This window comes from Silene latifolia, chromosome 1 (genome assembly GCF_048544455.1).
Source record: "Silene latifolia isolate original U9 population chromosome 1, ASM4854445v1, whole genome shotgun sequence".
Lineage (NCBI taxonomy): Eukaryota > Viridiplantae > Streptophyta > Magnoliopsida > Caryophyllales > Caryophyllaceae > Silene > Silene latifolia.
This window is the reverse complement of record NC_133526.1, coordinates 156,429,396-156,449,743: the sequence shown is the minus strand read 5'-3', so window position 1 is coordinate 156,449,743 and position 20,348 is coordinate 156,429,396. Positions and strand designations below refer to the sequence as shown.

General features: G+C 38.0%; 1 non-coding gene across 1 annotated transcript; it reads left to right on the top strand.

The window, feature by feature from the left end:
• Positions 1–272: 272 nt before the first annotated feature.
• On the top strand, positions 273–379 carry LOC141618972 (small nucleolar RNA R71). The gene has a single exon (XR_012531551.1). It is a non-coding gene; the product is annotated as a small nucleolar RNA R71 (small nucleolar RNA).
• The last annotated feature ends 19,969 nt before the right edge of the window (positions 380–20,348 follow it).

Sequence of the window (20,348 nt, the reverse complement as noted above, 5' to 3'; positions counted from 1 at the left end):
ACTTGTAGAAGATACGGCATTGAGTTGTTGTAGGGAATCTCTAGCATCTCTCTCCGCCAATTGTTGTTGGAGTAAGGCAATTTGAGCTAGAAAGACGGAATTTTCGGAGGATTATTCTTTACCTTTATTTGGCACACTTCGGGAATTGACATATTGTGCATCATGGACCACCATAGATTCGATCAAACTGCCCATTGTTGGCGGAATCAAGAATCCTTCGGGACTCGGCAACACATCCATTGTAGAATGTTATAGCTAGAAACCAAACATCTAGCCCATAATGTGGGCATTGTCTTTGTTACTCCTTGTACCTCTCACAAGCTTCATATAAGCTCTCAAGAGCTTGTTGAAGGAATCCGGTGATTTGGCTCCTCAAAGTTTGAGTTTTCTCCGGTGAAAAACTTTTGATAGAAAGCAAGAGCCAATGTATCCTAAATGGTGATTCCCATGGCGGTGCGGTCAAGACTATTGATCCAAAGCTTGGCCTTGTCCTTCAAAGAGAAAGTGAAAAGTATTTCCCTTATTTGGGCTTGAGTGACTCCCGTTTGACGGATCATGGAGCAATAATCACAGAAATTTTGCACATGCAAATTGGGATCCTCCAAAGGGCTTCCCCCAAATTGCTTCCTCTCCACAAGGCCGGAAGCATGGCCGCGGTGGGCTTTGAGTGATCGGAAAGTTTCACCATCTTTTTAGTAGAAGGTGGTGGTGGTGGTGGAGATGATGAACTTGAAACCTCCTCTTCTTCAAGGGCTTCTAGATCATCTATGTAAGACTTTCTAGCACTTTCAACTTGTACGGGAGAAGTGGCTTCTTTCACTTCCTTCCAAAAACATCGTATTCTCCTAAATGTTTTCTCAGAGTCAGAATCTGGTGAAAGCAATTCTCCACGACGAGAGAACCTGGGCATAAGACAAAAATTTCTAGAAAAATGATAAGTAACGGTCTCAAGGAACAAGTGTTCCTCAAGATAAAAGAAAACAAGATAAAAATCGACAAATCAAAACGCAATAAAACCGTTTCCCCGGCAACGACGCCAAAATTTGATAGGATTATCGTGTACCTATGCAAACATGTGATAGAAACAATTAGACAATATTATATCAACCTAATTTAACATTTTATATATTTGATTTTGCATGGCTTCCCTAGCCCCTAGACTAAGGAATTTAGCTACTCATAATGCAATGTAAACTATAAACTTTGTTGTAAGAAATGCTAAACATGATTGTAGAAATGATATAAACTAAATGATATAACATGAAATAAGAATAATACTAATGTGATAATAATAAAGTACTAATGACAAACTATGCGATAACTAAAATAGAAATGTAAAGTAGTAAACTAGAAATAGAAATACCGTATGGAAATGAACTTGTAAGGAAGAGCAAATAACCAAGTGAACTTGAATAAGAAATGCTTGTATTATAACTTGAATGTAGAACAAAATATTGAAAGATTAAACTAAGGAAAGCTTAAACAACTTGTAAACTAAATATGAAATCTAATGAGAGAAATATTGCTTAAGGCTATTATAGAGTGTATGAGACGTGAGAAAAAGATCGAATTGGATGCATACAAGTCCCCTTTATATAGGACTTGGAAGTGAAACGTAAAAAATCCAAAGATGGCCAACCCCGATCGGGGACAGGTCACCCCGATCGGGGACGTGTGTTTCCAGCCCGATCTCCTTAACTCACCACTTAACTGCTTGGAGAATCCTATGTTGGTGATTAATTGAGCGATTAATCACCCGGTTAAGACCTTAATTCCTAGCATCCTAGGTATGTTGGAATCTTATGCTTTCCACCTTGACTTGGACTTGAATTTGGGCTTGAATTTGATTGTTGACAATATTAGCATTACACACATTAATCCATCAATTTCTCCATGCAAAACCCATGCAAATACTCCATGCTAGTCCAATCTTGTGCTCTTACTTAGCCATATAATTCTAGTAGCTCATCTTGTAATATTTTAGCTCCAAAAAGCTTAAGTATCCTACGAAATATGTGGAAACAAGCAATTGCAACTACAATAACAAATATTAGCTCAAAACACTATGATAAGTGTTAAATGACATGTAAAATGGAGCTAATAAAGGGGGTAAAACAATATAAATTATGAACTTATCAATGGAGTCAAGAAGTTGATGAGATTGAGAAGTTGCTGACATGTATTTTTTTATGATTGTGAAATGAACCCAGTAAATGTTAATGCTGCTAGCCTAACTGAAAGCCAACTTTCTGATTTGTTGGCCGTTTTGAGAACTCAGAAAAAGGCTATTGGGTATATATGGACATCACCACCTCCGCGTTGGTTTCGAGGCAGCGTCACTTCTCCCACGGAACTCCGGCGCGAGGGTCAAAGTACATCATGGGTCGTTACCGATTTGAAAGGCATTGAAACCAGTGAAAGGTTTGACAAGCCTGGATTTGTCGAGTCGCCACCAATTTTTATGAAAAATTAGAACCGTTCAAATACTTCGCGTCATGTCAAGACACAAAGTAGTGACATGAACACTAAGAAATTCGCTACCCTTAGCGTTCTATGTCTATAATGACTCTCGTGATGCCAATGAACACGGATGTTCACAGAGATCTTGAGTAAGGGGTGAGGGTACGTATTAGGAAGCTCGTTTATTTGGACACCTAATCCCGCCCGCCTCGATAGCGGCCTCTACTAATGGTTAGAGAAGTTGTTTATACTCGGTATGTTGTCAGTTGTTTGCATGCAATGCAACATCCACGTTTTAAACCTAGCATGTGAGATTTGACTATGTCGGTGAACAAACAATTTAGAAATTAATTGGGTCAGAGTTTGAGTTAGATTAATTACAAGTGAATAAGCATATAAAAGAATAAAATATAATTTACAACTGAATGTACATCATATAAATGCCAAAGACGGGATTTGGAAAGAAATAAAAGAAAAGGAATAAAAGAAATAAGGAAAATTGGAAAATGTGGAAATAAGGAAATAAAAGAAAAGGAAATAAATAGGAAATAAAAAGAAATAGAAAATAAAAGAAATAGGAAATAAAAGAAATATGGAATAAAAAGATAAGGAAATTAAAATAAGGAAATTAAAATAAATAGGTTAGAAGGTGATAATAATGGATAATAGTCGATTAATATAGGCCTAATAGAAACCTACGTCGAAACAGAAACAAGTTCAGAGGCAAAAATCGACTAAGAGTAGGCGCAACATGAAGTGAGTCCTCTGGAAGAGGCGCAGCGCTTCATGCGCCTGCTCTTAGGCGAGTTCTGACTGTGAAAGTCGAATCCGTTTGTGGAGTTAGGGTTAATTAATTATGAAAACTTAATATGAATAGGCTAGCATGGTATATATAATAGTAAAAGTGGAAGAAATTAGGAAACTACTAGGAAACTGCTTTATACTATAATATGTCTTATCTATATCTATAAATATAATTAAAAGGCAACAACAAAGCATTACCTTTCACCATTCCCCCTTTTATGTTCATTTTAAAAATACACATCATCATGCATTATTTAAAATGGAAAAAAGTTGGGAAAAGTTATATCATTAATTAAAACACAATAAATATTAAAATTTGCTTTTTTTTTTTCCTTTAAAATAAATTAAATAACAATTAAAGATCAAAGTAAGTACTACATTTTAAATGATGGGGTTTTAATGTTAAACAAGTTATATGACAAATCAAAATTACATTTTAGCTGTTTAATTTTACGATATTCATAAATTTTATCTTTCTTTTGCTATATACCCCATCAATTTATTGGAAATATAGAGGACTTAAAAAAATAATGTCTTTACAATATGTTTTTTTATATAATAGATTGTGCTTTAATTAACATGATGTATTAGGGTCATTTCTTGTCTTTGGCTTCCTTCTATGCATTTTCTATGAGGTTTGGTATCCTTTGTAGGAGAAGAGCACTAACTTGGCGTGATGGAGTGAAGCGGAGCTAAATTGATAACATAAAACGACCAAGCAACGAAGAGGAGATTAACACTAAAGGCCTAAGTCAATAAAACAAGGAAATGGGCAATGACAAAGGACTCCCACGGCTCCTCAATGATCCCCACGGATCACGACGCAGCCAAGCAAGAAGATGAAGAAAAACCCTTGAGGACGGGCGACCCAGAGTCGGTCCGGGCATCCCCAAGCTCTGGACGGGTGTCCTCTATTCCAGGTCGGGCGTCTCCCCATACAGCATAATTATCTTCGAGCAAGGGGTCGAGTGTCCCTTCTCAGGACTTGTAAGGCTTTGAACGTAGATTAAAGGGCCTAATCGTCATTTAAGCCCTTAGTTAACCTAATCCTTGTACCACTATATATACTCTCTTCGTAATAAGTTGAGGATTAAGTCCTATTAGTTGGGATTATGTCCTCTTAGTGTAGGCAAAGCTTTCTTAGATTAGATTAGGAGTAGATTAGAATAGATTAATCTTTAATCATTCCTCAAATTGCACTTTAATCTTTCCTTAATTATTGTTCAAGATTTCTTATGGGATAATTGGAGATTATTGGGTTACTATTTGGAGAATTGACAACTCTTCATCAATCAATCAAGTTCTCTTCTATTATTCTTTCCTTTGCATTTGTTCATCTTAAGATTGGTATAATTCCTTTACTCTTTACTTTATTGCTTATTGTTTTACTCTTTTATCATGTTTATACTTGTTAAGATGAGTGACACCATTATTAACATGTTTCCCATGATAATGAGTGAGTAGTTTCTTAACTAGGGATTAGTGGGGGATTAGGGTAGTTAATCATGGGGTAGATTTATGCTTAATGAGTGCACATGTATGCTTGTTTGTTGTATTTTCAACTTATGCACATGTCATATTTGATGAGTTGCTTGATTGAAAACCTAGCATGTTTCTCTTATCCTTTCAACAAGACTTGTAAGACATAAACCAACTCAAGGCTTGTTAGACCATGCATATAGTTGATTACGAAAAGAATTAACTCGATTGTAAGTGTTGTAAAGGCTTGACCGACTCGGCTCCGGGACCCAAACCTTCCTAGGACTCATTTATGTTCTCTCACCATGAATAGGGAAAACCAAGTCGACTTGTAGGTGTTGTAAAGTGTTGACCGACTCTGGTCCACAACTTAAGTTTTCCTAGGAATTGTAAGATATACACTAACTTGATTCCACAATAATAATTGCTTGCATCTATATGATTCATTTATGTTATTCCACCATGATTCCCCTATGATTCCATGATTCTCTAGTATTGTTAGTCATTTGTTGACCTGTCCATTTCTATTTATTTGCCTTGTTCTTCAATTATTTACATTTCTTTATTATAGTTTAGAATACAACTCCAAACCCTAATACTTGTGACACTAGCATAAATTGAGATAGATAGACTGAACCCAAAGCATACCATTCCATAGAACGACCTCGACTTAACCACTATCTAGTTGTTTGTTGAGATTATAAATGTGTTTGATTGAGTGAACAACGACTCGCTCACCATCATAACATATGATTTTTTCCAACTTTTTCTTTTTAAATAATGCTTGATGGTGTTGCTTCCTGAGACAACGGGTCGTTGTCCGCCGTCAAACACATTTATATCCAACTACTAGCATAGCAAGTAAGTCGGAGTCGAACCTAAAGGATGGGGGTATTTGAATTGTTCAATCTAATTATAGTTGCACTAGGTTTGTCACAATTGATTTGAGTTGATGGTTCTAAACTAATGAAAGTAATAAATAGTAATAAAAGGTAAAACTAGTAACAAGGGAAAGGATGTAAAAAAAATGGTAAAAGACACTAGGGTGTCATGGGATCATAGGGGAATCATGATAAGATAACATAAATGAGTCACATAGATTCAAGCAATTCTTATTGTTGGAATCTAGTTAGTTTATGTCTTACAATTACTAGGGAGACCTAGGTCTCGGAGCCGAGTTGGTCACAACTTTACAACACCTACATCGACTTGTTTCTCCCTAATAAACTATATGCATGGTCTAACAAACCTTGAGTTAGTTTATATCTTACAAGTCTTGTTGAAAAGATAAGAGAATCGTGCTAGGTTGTCAATCAAGCATTTCATCAAACATAACATATGCATAAGTTGAAAGTAGAATAAGCAAGCATTCACGTGAACTCATTAAGCATAGCTCTATCCCATGATTACTCCCCTAATCCCCCACTAACCCTAGCTAGAATACTACTCACTACACATCATGATTATTATGCTAGTAATGGTGTCAAACATCACAACACTAATGAACATGATGATTAAGCAAGGTAATAAAACAACAGATTAACAAGTAAATAAAGAGGTATTAAGAAGTTTACCAACTTGGAAAGTAAAGATGAACATAAATAAAGGATAATCCTCGAATAAAGATGGAGACTTGTCACTTAGTCTTCAAATACATACCCAAGAGATCCAAATGTAAATAACTTGATTTGAACAAAGAAAATTGGAAGGATAATAGAAGAAACCTTTGATTAATGATGGAGAGTTGTCAATTCCCTAATACAAACCCAAGAATTCTTCAATTAAAAGGCTAATTAAGGAAATATCAAAGTGCAATTTGTGGAATGATTAAAGACTAATCTACTCCTAATTTAATCTAAAAGGGCTTAATCTACTCTAAGGGAACTTAATCCTTTAATTATTACAAATGAAGTATATATAGTAGGTACAATATTAGGTTAAGCAAGGGTAGATTAGGAAACATGCTTATGTGTTGAAGGAATAATCCTTTGCACGATTCAAGAGGATCCGCGCGAGTTATAGAGCAATCTAGGCATCAACCCGAGCGGGTTGAATCTGACTCGAGCGGGTCACTGGCCAACTCGAGCGGATTGTTCCCAACTCGAGCGGTGATAGACTATCGCACACCTATGCAAAAATAAATACCCTAGACACAAATGAATGCAGTACGTAGGGGTCGAATCCATAGAGAGACGGGAGTTGTTAATTGGTTGTTATGGAGTGAATTTTATCAGGTTGGTTATCGTATGATTGGTTGGTTGGATAATGGAAGAAAACAATAATGATAAAGAAATAGTCTAGGGAGGTTGGGTCACACATGCAAATTACGTAAATGCTTAAATTAAACATAGGAGTTGAGGAATCGTTAATTGTTTAGGCTTAGAGACACCCACCTCTCGATATTAGTGTCAACCATAGATCGGGTCCTAAAGAAACTCTCGTTTATGACTAGGTCGTCCTTGATGCGTGTCATTTATATGATGTTTTACACCCTATTTTACACGCATTTCAGTGCTCATTTATGTAGTTTATGCTACTATTTTCCCTATTTCCGTCTACTTTCGTGTTTTTGTATAATATTGCAGAAATGTGAAGAATCCAGCGGAAATCGAGCCAAATCCGTCCCTAAGTATTTAGCATTGCATTTGACATGGAGTAGTGACTCGAGAGATGAACTTGGTGCGCGTTTCGAGGCCTGAAAGACAAATTTACGAGAGCTTCAGAAGCGAATTACTAGCTATAGCAGTCTATAGACTGACCTACATGGTCTATAGACTGTCAGAATGCTTCTCGACATTGTAGCCTTATTCAGATGGCTATATGTCGAGTTCTAAACCTGATAATTGAGTGATTCCAATTGGAGGTGAAAGGTTATCCTCTTAGCTTTCCAACGCCGTGTAGAACGCCTGATTTGACCAAGTAACGAAGAAATGGCAGCTGTTTTAAGATCGGTGCGCGCTGTAGAATTCGTCAGAATGCATTACTGTACAGCACTCTTGGTCGATCGACTGGCCTAAGTGGTCAATCGACCACCCCACGACCTGATGCGCAATTTAAAAGACGAGAGACCGAAGCCCAATTGTAATTAGGTTTAGGAATAGGTTACGTTATTTTCCTATATAACGTAACTTTACCTGCTGCTTGACACATCTATCATTCATTAGTTTAGTTTTACCTAGTTTACAGTTTACAGTCTACAGTTTTCTTTAAATTTCAATAAAGTATTTCTTTGGCATTCAGATCCTTCATCAATTCTTCTTTACGGTATTCCTCTGTTACTTTATTCAAATTCAATTTGCTTTAATTCTTCCATAGTTTAGAATTGTTAGATAGTTCCCGAAACCTTAATTACTTTATTGTGTTTCTATTGCTTAATATTATTAATCATGTTTTCACTATTGGTATTTGTTAATTTTATTGTTGTTATTATCACTATTATGAGTAGCTAAGTACCTTTGCTAAGATTTGAGGGGATCTATGGCGTAGATGGCATTAGAATAGGTGATCCCGAATTAGGGCTTGGTCGATCGACTGGCTTAACTAGTCGGTCGACTGAGCCGGTTAGTCGATCGACTGGGGTAGCTGGTCGATCGACTGACTTTGTGTTTGATTAGCATCGTTAATTTCGTTAAGTGCAATATTTAACAATGAGACCGAGAGGAGACTTGTTAGATGCTTAGTTTTGACCAACCCGTAGATCGAGAGATAGGGAAGGGCAATAATTAACGAATTAAGACGACTAAATTGCTAAGATTGAAAGATAAGTAATTTGGGCTTTAGGAATCACTTTTCAGGGCGAGAGCTAGTATTAGTGAGACCTAGGGACTAGTAGCATAGGCCGGAAGGAGCTACTAGTTAACTTGGACCGAGAGGACATGTTATACCCATCCTGCACGACTGTATTTCGAGACTTACCTAGACTTATGTGCCATCGTAGCTATAGTGACCCGATCGTCCTACCTCTTTTCATTATTTGTTCACATCATTTATTTTTATTGCCTATTTTTATTGTCTTAATTATTTTTATTTGCATTTAGTTTAGTTATTAATCAATCCAAACCCCCTCAAATTGTTACTTCATAGACTAAAATTAAAACAATTAGAACTCCCTACCTCCTTGCGGATCGACCCTTACTACCGCTTGCTAGTTGTAGTTTGGAAATTATAAATATTATTTTTGGTGCACACAACGACATGCATCAAATTTTGGCGCCGTTGCCGGGGAGGCAGCGCTTGTTCTAGTTGTTTTTAATTTTAGTCTTTCTTTCTTTAGTCTCAGGGAACTTCGGTTCCTTGAGACCGTTCTCATGTTTCATGTTCTAAGTTTTCCACAGGAAGATGATGAAATCTTTGGTGCTTATTTAGCCAGACTTTGGGAGTTTATTAAGCCCAGGCGAGATGCCTTTTCTGATCTCCAAATATGCTGCACTATTGTCCGGCATATGAATGACCTTACGCGAGCATACCTCGAGTCTATAGGTAAGTGGGATTTCGAAGGAATCCCCGTAATTGAGGTATTAGAATTCTTTAATTGGTTTGCTATTGAATCTTTTAAACCCGACTTTTCTCTTCATGTTGACTCAGATGAGGGGGTGGGTGAGACCTTAGAAACCGATCTAGGAAATGCCGACGGAGACGTAGAGGAGACCATTAGTGTGGTTGACAATCCTGTTTATGAGGATAGTTTAGGCCCCCTTTATGATTCTCACACTAATAGTGAGGTCGATTTGGAGGATCTCTTTGAGAACCTCCAACTTGACGAGTCTAGCGACAAGGAGAGTGAGGAGGAAAATTTTGACAGTCTTGAGGTTATATGGGATGTGTACGGCGATATTATAGATGAACCTATTATAGAGGACCCGATTGACCCATTTGACTTTACCGCCCCTTGCATTTGGGATGATTATCCACCTTCTCCTTTAGATGACCAGACTCCTCCACCTCACAGTTCATACCCGTCTGAGCATCTTAATTCTACTCGCGTTATTTTTGAGTTAATTGCTCCTGAGCTCTCTAATTTTCCACCCGCGGATAATTTGAGCTTTTATATTCCGCCCTTAGCTGGAGGGCAGAATTATTTTGTGGATGATTTTAGGAGCTGCCATAGGAAATTTGTTAGGCTTAAATGTTTTACATTTTAATTTCCTATGTTATTACTATCTTATGGTGCTACTTACAGTTTTGTGTAGCACATGCGCAGATGTATGATAGGTTGCTGAGAGCCTTGAGATGTTTTGATTGGGCTTCATTAGAGTAAGCTGCTGAAGAAAAAGAGGTCGAGCGGGACCAGTCTGAAACCAGCGCTAGCCGGGAGGCAACCCGGATGTGATTTGTTTAGCTTTGCGAATAAAATTCGTAGTTGTTTAAAAAAATAAATAAAAACTCTTAGTGTGTGCTTAGTTTAATTTCCGTCTTTGGACTTTTATAATTGGGTTTAGCGCAATTTTGGGCGCGTTATTATGTGTATTTTCAGGTTTAAGACCATATTAACTCAATTTATTGAGTTAATTCGTGAACAGAAACTGTTCAGGTCAGGTAACTTGGTCGATCAACTGACTAGAGTGGTCGATCGACTGACCTTCGCAGCACAGAAGCTACTGTTTCAGGTAACTTGGTCGATCGACTGGCCAAGGCGGTCGATCGACCACTGTAGCTGCTATACCTCGTTCTTTTAATTAATTCTTTACACATAATTACCGTTTCAATTTTGCTTTCTCGGATTATGCGCGGTATTTTCTGTCTTTTCAGGTACTTTATGGTAGCACTGCTGGCTACTGAATCCTCCTAGCTCACGCTGGTTTGGGGAGGTTTCCTTTTGCGCTTAAAGTCTTGTGAGTTTCCGAGTTCCTTTTCATGTCTTATTTAGTTATTTATCGCAAAATCCCATTTCCTTTTGCTTCTTTATACATGATTTTGCACAATGAGGACATTGTGTGATTTGGTTTGGGGAAGGGTTTTGCATTGCATTCACATGTTTTATTGCATTTCTGTTTCACGTTTATTGCATTTCGGTTTGCATTTGTTATTTCATTTCCTATATATATACAAAAAATCCAAAAAAAAAAAATTTCAAAATTTCAAAATTACAAAAATATCACGTTTACTTTAGCATATAGGTCGAGTCGGAACGGTAGTATTTCAATGATGACATTGCATCTGCATCTGTTTATGCCTAAGCCTTGCTAATTGACATGTTATTAGTAGAATCATATATGCATATCTACGAGTTTTCGTTAAATTTCTTGCTGGACTTGAGACTTGACTTTGATTTTTGGCAAACTACATCATTTTCTGAGATTTAGAGCCTATAACTGGTGACATTCATGACCAGTTTATCTAGGATGGGAGTAGTTACTCCTTATGAGACATGTTGCATAAATGTGCATAAATATGAACTTAATCTGCTTAATACCTGTATGCATTCGAGTTTGTGGTTTGTTGACACATGTGGAAGAGGTTTCCTTTATTCATTTTGCCCATAGGCTCCACACTGCCAGAAATAGCCTTTTTGTCCCGTTAACCACATCCTACATATAGCATGCTCTTGTCAAGCTAGTAGTTTATGTTCTTGGGATTGTTACTTTGTTTTTGGTAGCTAATGCTCATTTTGAGATGATGTTGGGAAGATGAAAAAGGAAGGAAAAAAAGAAAAAAATAAGAAAAAGAATTGAAAAAAAAAAGAGAGAAATAAGTTCGATCTATGGTCGATCGACTGAAGCCCGAGAAGAAAGAAAAAAAAGAAAATCAAATCGCATAATTCAAAGTCTTTATTTAATGGCGATTTTTGCTCCCATGTTGCATATGTATCTTATGGGGAGTTGATGGATTAATTATTATGGAGATTGCGAGATTTGTGCTTGATAATTAGCACCCGTTTTATTGTTGATTTTAAGCAAGAAGTTGGATGTTGTCATATGGTTTTGTTTAGGTACTAGCTTGATCACCTATGCCTCCACATTCCCATAATTGTTTTGCCTCTTCTTACCCATTACCTCACATATCCAAATTTACCTCGGCATGTGTCATGGTCATTTGTTTGGTTGGAATGCATATGTACGGTTGTAGAGATTATTTTCATATTAGATTGCATGCATGTTCTTATAGGTCGTAGTTAGGTGAGAGTCATTACAAATTACTTCTTTCTATCTTTACATAAACTCACCCGTATTCATTGAGTGATATGAGCGACCCGTGAGAGTCCAATTTTCAAGGTCTTGCAAAGTTGACGGTTCAGCAATTTTTAACGACTACATAACTCGTTTGCATGATTCATATTGCTAATTGATTGTTAGTTGTTGCATTAAATTGGTTTAGGCTTAACAGTTGCATTTCGCTCTGAGATTGAACTCGTTCCATTAGGTTTTAGGATCGAGTCTAGTTCTTGCTTGGGGACAAGCAAGGATTTGGTTTGGGGAAGTTTGATGCGTGTCATTTATATGATGTTTTACACCCTATTTTACACGCATTTCAGAGCTCATTTATGTAGTTTATGCTACTATTTCCCCTATTTCCGTCTACTTTTGTGTTTTTGTATAATATTGCAGAAATGTGAAGAATCCAGCGGAAATCGAGCCAAATCCGTCCCTAAGTATTTAGCATTGCATTTGACATGGAGTAGTGACTCGAGAGATGAACTTGGTGCGCGTTTCGAGGCCTGAAAGACAAATTTACGACAGCTTCAGAAGCGAATTACCAGCTATAGCAGTCTATAGACTGACCTACATGGTCTATAGACTGTCAGAATGCTTCTCGACATTGCAGCCTTATTCAGATGGCTATATGTCGAGTTTTAAACCTGATAATTGAGTGATTCCAATTGGAGGTGAAAGGTTATCCTCTTAGCTTTCCAACGCCGTGTAGAACGCCTGATTTGACCAAGTAACGAAGAAATGGCAGCTGTTTTAAGATCGGTGCGCGCTGTAGAATTCGTCAGAATGCATTACTGTACAGCACTCTTGGTCGATCGACTGGCCTAAGTGGTCAATCGACCACCCCACGACCTGATGCGCAATTTAAAAGACGAGAGACCGAAGCCCAATTGTAATTAGGTTTAGGAATAGGTTACGTTATTTTCCTATATAACGTAACTTTACCTGCTGCTTGACACATCTATCATTCATTAGTTTAGTTTTACCTAGTTTACAGTTTACAGTCTACAGTTTTCTTTAAATTTCAATAAAGTATTTCTTTGGCATTCGGATCCTTCTTCAATTCTTCTTTACGGTATTCCTCTGTTACTTTATTCAAATTCAATTTGCTTTAATTCTTCCATAGTTTAGAATTGTTAGATAGTTCCCGAACCCTTAATTACTTTATTGCGTTTCTATTGCTTAATATTATTAATCATGTTTTCACTATTGGTATTTGTTAATTTTATTGTTGTTATTATCACTATTATGAGTAGCTAAGTACCTTTGCTAAGATGTGAGGGGATCTATGGCGTAGATGGCATTAGAATAGGTGACCCCGAATTAGGGCTTGGTCGATCGACTGGCTTAACTAGTCGGTCGACTGAGCCGGTTAGTCGATCGACTGGGGTAGCTGGTCGATCGACTGACTTCGTGTTTGATTAGCATCGTTAATTTCGTTAAGTGCAATATTTACAATGAGACCGAGAGGAGACTTGTTAGATGCTTAGTTTTGACAAACCCGTAGATCGAGAGATAGGGAAGGGCAATAATTAACGAATTAAGACGACTAAATTGCTAAGATCGAAAGATAAGTAATTTGGGCTTTAGGAATCACTTTTCAGGGCGAGAGCTAGTATTAGTGAGACCTAGGGACTAGTAGCATAGGCCGAAAGGAGCTACTAGTTAACTTGGACCGAGAGGACATGTTATACCCATCCTACACGACTGTATTTCGAGATTTACCTAGACTTATGTGCCATCGTAGCTATAGTAACCCGATCGTCCTAGCTCATTTCATTATTTGTTCACATCATTTATTTTTATTGCCTATTTTTATTGTCTTAATTATTTTTATTTGCATTTAGTTTAGTTATTAATCAATCCAAACCCCCTCAAATTGTTACTTCATAGACTAAAATTAAAACAATTAGAACTCCCTACCTCCCTGCGGATCGACCCTTACTACCGCTTGCTAGTTGTAGTTTGGAAATTATAAATATTATTTTTGGTGCACACAACGACAGGCATCAGTCCTACTACACATGCTTAGTGTAATCTGATTCCATGCCTCTCGACTTATAAAATGAATTAACAAATTTAATCTAAGATAGTGATCAATTATCAAAGACTAACGATACAATGCAAACATGTAGAAGAAACAATGAAATGATATTATAACATCCTAGTTAAACAATTGCATAAACTACTTATGCATGGTTTCCCTTATTCCCTAGACAATTGAATTACTTATGCATAATGAAAACTAATCTAATGACATATGAAATGATAAGGATAGTATAACTAGAAATGTAAATGACTAAGAAATAACAAAATAATATTGGAAATAAGATTACCTTAACAATTGGGAATGAACTTGGAAATGAAGAACAAGATAGAATAAATGGAAATAACTTGAAATGTAAATTGTATATAACTTGAATTAAAATTGTTTATAACATAATGGAAATACTAAAGGAAAATATAATCTAATCTAAACTAAGAACTAAAATGAGTGTATAAAAGTGGTGTAGAAGGTGTGTAAGAAGTGTGTCGACCAAAGCTTCTATTTATAGGGAAACAAGGGAGTAACGTTCGGGCATAGAGGGGGCCAACCCCGATTGGGGGCGCCAACCCCGATTGGGGTCATGGCTTTCCAGCTAGTTCTCCTTAATTCCTCTAGTTAATGCTTATGGAATCCAATGCTTGGCGATAAATGCCCTATTAAGCGTCCGATAATGATCTTTAAGCTTAGCATCCAATGCACTCTAGCATCCTAAGCTTCCACCTAGTTGGACTTGATTTCTTGGGCTTGACTTTGCATAAGACTTTATTTTGCATTTTCATTTTAATCCATAGCTTTATGCATGCAAATCCATGTAACACTTCGATGTTGGTCCATCTCATGCTCCACACTTAGCCTTGTATACTAGCTCTTGCAATTTTGTTAGAAATAACCTCCTAAAAGCTCAACTTCCTACAAAATGTGACAAAACATGCAAAGACAACTAGAATACAATATTAGCTCATAAAAACACTAAGGTTAGTGCAAATGACAAATATATTAGAGCTAAAGTAGGGGGTCAAAATGTATATAAAATGGACTTATCAAGCGGGTTGAGCAGCAATTCTTCTCCCTTTTCTTCTATGCTCATGATGCTTCCATATGCTCCTTATTCCTATCATCCTTGGTCGCCATTCTTGCTTCCTCTTCATACTAGTTCGTCCAAGATCATCAACAAGCTTCCGAGTAGGCACGAGAGACGGGAATTCTGCCTCATTTATCTTCTTTCCTACAAGACATATGAAATGCACTAGGAAAGCAAATAGAAAAAAATTGACGAATAAAATGGCTATGAAATGCTATATTATTATGAAAAATTAGGTTAGTTAGGTGACTAAATGTGCGTAATTATGACCCACATCAAATATCCCCAAACCGAACCTTTACTCCTCCCGAGTAAAGAGGTGACTAGAAATAGACCTTTATTTAAACTATCTTAATAATAATATAACTGATGTGAGACAGTTAGCGGGTCTCACTCCGCCCCTTTAACTCACAACAAGACATCTATGAGGTAAGATGCCTTCTTGCAAGGCAAGGCGGGGCTTGCCAAAATGGCGATGCATCCAAGCATTAAGCACTCAAAACAAATAATGGATGCATCTACAAAAGAATAGCCACTTTCCTCATCTAAGTGACGGAATCACTAAAAGAGAATCAATCTAAGGGTACATACTCCGCCATAGATACTAGTTCTACAAACTACTAAGTCTAAGAGGATAGAAGTAAATCACCTCCTAGTAGTGTTGGACTAGGTTACGTTCGTACACAATTACTAGATGCTTTCATCAAGAGTAGGGTCCTTATGGCGTTAGAAACACTATAGGATCGCGGAATTTCCCCTCTTCTCTAGACAAAAGGAAGGGTCATCCTCTCTCTTCCATGCAACAAAGATAGGACCATCAATGGATAAAAGGGTTTCGAAGTATACGAGTGTAACACCCCCATATACCAAGGAGCCTTAACAAGACCTTCCCTAGTATATAAGGGCGTTACCATCTCGGTTGCCCGAGGACAGTAATAATTAAATGTCGATAAAAGAACGTTTATGTTATGTTACAAGTGATTTACAAACAACAAACGATATGTAAGATACAACTTAAAACCACTATCAACTATGTGAACTACTTCTGTCGTGACTCGTGATAGACTCGTCTCTCTAAGCACCCCGCTATGATCCAAACAACAACCTGCTAAGACTGACTGCTTACCATAGTGGATCACGGTAGACACAACAGAAACAAACAACAAAACAAAACCACACAAGGTCAGTGACTGAGATACCAATACAAACGTAGACACCACACAATCACAACATTACACACACAGACACAGACACACACACACACACACCACTCCTCCAACCAACCACCACCTCTGACTGCTCGAAGATCTAGTCCAGCCAGTGGGGGACCGCAACCGTTCCCACCTAAGCCCCGCTCATCTATCCGAGCGAAAAACTCATGTTCCTTAATGTGCACATCCCCTCCCGTGGTGGGTTCCACGGAGGGCGAACTAAGGGCGTGAAGTGATACCGTCGTCAGGTACCAAAAATAAAATACCTAGTTACACTAACAGAAGCTAGCAGTAAGTAGGGTCGATCTCCACAGGGAGGCGGTCACTATCTACTTGTCTATTCGGTCTGTCTACATCACAGTTGGGGGTTTTGAATTGAATAAACTAAACTAAACAAGATTAAGGGGAGAGAAAAAGGGTAAGAGAAATTAACAGGAGAAAGAGGGAACTAGGATGTCGGGTCATCAATGAACGTCAGTCAATCACAGTTAAGGTCACAGATTAGTCGATGTGTCGGTCTAAAGGGCAATGAATATCTCCTTCCGGTCTCAATTCGCCCTAAAATACTATTAGCTTAGCCTCCGCCCTCACTAAAGCATTCTATTGTTCACTGCGGGTTTCACCCCTTCCAACCTTTCGGTCTAGGTCAAGGCTTACCAAGGTTAAAAAAGGCTAAATGCATCGATTCAATTAGCTAGATACAATTAAAGCAGTGATTAACAATATAGACTAAAACGACAGCGACAAATCTGCAAACTAATTAGCAATTAACGTTCATCCATTGACTCCCCTAATCCTAACAGAGAGAAATTAGCTAGACATGATAAAAGAAAGAACAAAATCAAAGGAAAGGGAAATAAGCATTAAATAAAGAGAGGAAAACAGAAAGGAAAATTACAGAGTAAGATCCGGGAAAAGAGCAGAGAAAAGAAAAGAAAAGTATTCAACAGTAGAACAGAAGAAAAGTTAGGTGTATATGATGATGGGAGAGATACAAATGACGTCTCATCCTTCCTATTTATAGAGAATAGGATTTTTATTTGACTTAATAACGAATTAAGACTAAAAATCCCGAGCCCAATAGCAAACCACTCGATCGAGTGATTTGAAACCACTCGATCGAACAAAATTAAGCTCAAACCACTCGATCGAGTAGAAAATCTACTCGATCGAGTAAACCTATATTGAAATTATTCGATCGACCATAATATATACTCGATCGATCTATTATTCCATCCAAAACCACTCGATTGGCTAGTAAAGTACTCGATCGAGTGATATCTAACTTCAGCAGCCCATAATTTCGTTAGTTTCAGCTTTTACTTGTCTTTTAGCTCCGGAAACGGCTCCACGCATCCCAAGACAGCTACATTTCTGCTCCAAATTCACTCTTCCCCCAAATCCATGCAAAACGGACAGTAAAAGGCTTGATTTCACTACTTTATGGTCCATTTCTGCAAATAGAACAAAACAAACCAAAGTAGCATATTCGGGGCATTCCGTAGCATAAAACTACGATAATATCAAAGAAATACGTGCATAAAAAGGCCTAAAAGGACTATATAAAATGCATGTATCATGAAGCCACTCCCGCAAGTGACTCCACTCAGCCAAGGGCGCACCTCGAGAACCACAGACAAACAATCACAATCAACTGTACAACAACAAACACCAACTACTCTTCCAACACAACATTAACAACTACCCCAACCAATCAGTAATACTGACTTTACACCAACCAAACAACATCAACAGACACTCTAGACAATCAACAGTACTGAGTAGGCGAACCTATCTTTAGCAAACCGCAGCGATCCCGCGTCCGGCCACAAGATACCAATCAACCAAGCAAACCACCTATACAATTATTACAACTATCTATTACTATCACTACAAACCAAACTGAAAACAATGATGACGATGATGATGACGATGACGTACCTATACAAAGCAATCCGGCGTCAAGACCGCTACCTGACTCAAGCATCTCATCCCCATGGTGTAAACATCCTCAAAGGCCTCTAGGAAAGGGATTATGGTGGAGGAGGAAGAAGGTGACGGTACCTAGGTTTAGGAAGAAGGTGCGGAAATGATTTGGGATTTCACGATACACGATTTATAATTCCCCGCTGCAAACCCATTACTCGATCGAGTAACCAACTTACTCGATCGAGCTCCCAAGTTACTCGATCGAGTAGCCTCAGCTAGATCGAGTGACACCCAATCTAAAGCTCACTACGTCACAAGTCATCACTCGTAAAGTTTCCCAAGGTCAAGATCGGTGTTTAAGGTCAGTCAACGGGTCCCTAAAAGGACGGGTATTACAGTCTTCCCCCCTTAAAAAGAACTTCGTCCCCGAAGTTCGACTCATCCTCCCCGCAACACAAGGTCAATGAACCAAGATAACCATCACTGTTTATCCGACACAAGACAACCCAATCGGTTAGGATTACCATCCCGCTATGCGTGTTCATCAACCATCATCATCATCTACCTTGGCACATATCACACAACACGACTTCCCATCGATCACTAACTTCCTATTGCATCACCAATTACACATTGCACACAAAGCCGACTCACTCGATTACTTCTTGCACTCATCTTATGTTATTACTCAAACGTAAACCAACACAACTATCAGACTATTCTTTCACCCATTACTTGCCAACAATTATCAGTTACAAAACACTCAAACGACAGACCTATTACTGATTCATAATAATACATCATTCATTCCACTCTATTACTTCAACCACGCAACACAACTCTACTACTACCACAAACATCCAATTTCTCATGACAACATAATGGACAATTAATTGAAAATAAGATATAACAACATGCTATTCCATTCAGCAATTATAAATTACTATACAATTGCACAGTAACTACTACGAAATTATCCAACAACCATTTTAAAATTGCTACGAACTTGTCATAAAATACCATAAAATTGCTATAACTACGTCATTTTCCACTTGACATTACTCTTCCCCTCTTAAAAGGAACTTCGTCCCCGAAGTTCACCATCAAACAACTTTCCTGTCCCACAAACGGACATATATTATTCCACATTGACAGTACTTACAAACCACAATGCATACCTTGACTCATGTTAACAAATATACTTCCTTGACATTACACAACTATGACTCATATAGTTATGAAACCATCGCGAAAGTGAACTACACAGCGAGATATACAATGATCAACTAGCAGCCATGACATCAATTACTTTCTTATACAATCATTCAAATTATGCAACGAGGATTATAACCATCAAACATGATGTTACCTGAGACAATTGGTTTAGCATACAAAATTATATAAACATCACCGAAATTGTTTAAATCGTACAACTATGCACACCAATATCACCACCGTTGAGACAGAATAATGATATAACACACCCGCAACAAGAGATATTAACACAAAAACCATTAACTTGCAGATACAAACAAATGTGTAAACGGAATAAACGTCAAACAGTAGCACTCGATCGAGCTCGTAAGGTACTCGCTCGAGTTGACCTTACTCGATCGAGTTTACCAGGCACTCGATCGGGTATGGCAAAGTCAAAACGCATCTTGAATGTTACCCCTGCAGTTACTCGATCGAGTGAGGGGCACTCGATCGAGTAGCCACAGGTCAGTTTTCCCCCAACTCGCCACTTTGCAGGTCTAAAGCAACAAATACACTAGTCGGAAACGTGTTCCCGACACCAATATCCTGCATAAATGTCTAAAAAGCATTCAAAATACGGCCTTATGGCCACAATACAAACCAAAGTCTAACAAATTACTACCAACCAAGTGCCAACAACAACAAATCATCAAACCGAGTACTAAATATGACAAATCCATGAGAAAAAGTGTACATAAAACAAGACTTACAAAACAAACATCACTTCATGGCCTGCTCCTCCATCACCTCATCAACACCACCGTCTCCAGACGTGCCTGCTCCAGCTGTACCCTCACCCGCGACGCCACCAACACCGGAATCCGCTCTCACACGCCATGGGGCCAAGCAACCGTAGGGGTAACTCTGAGGCTCTCCCCAAGTAGACCGCTCCACGCCAAAGGAATGGAAGACTCCGCTGTCATCCTCAACAC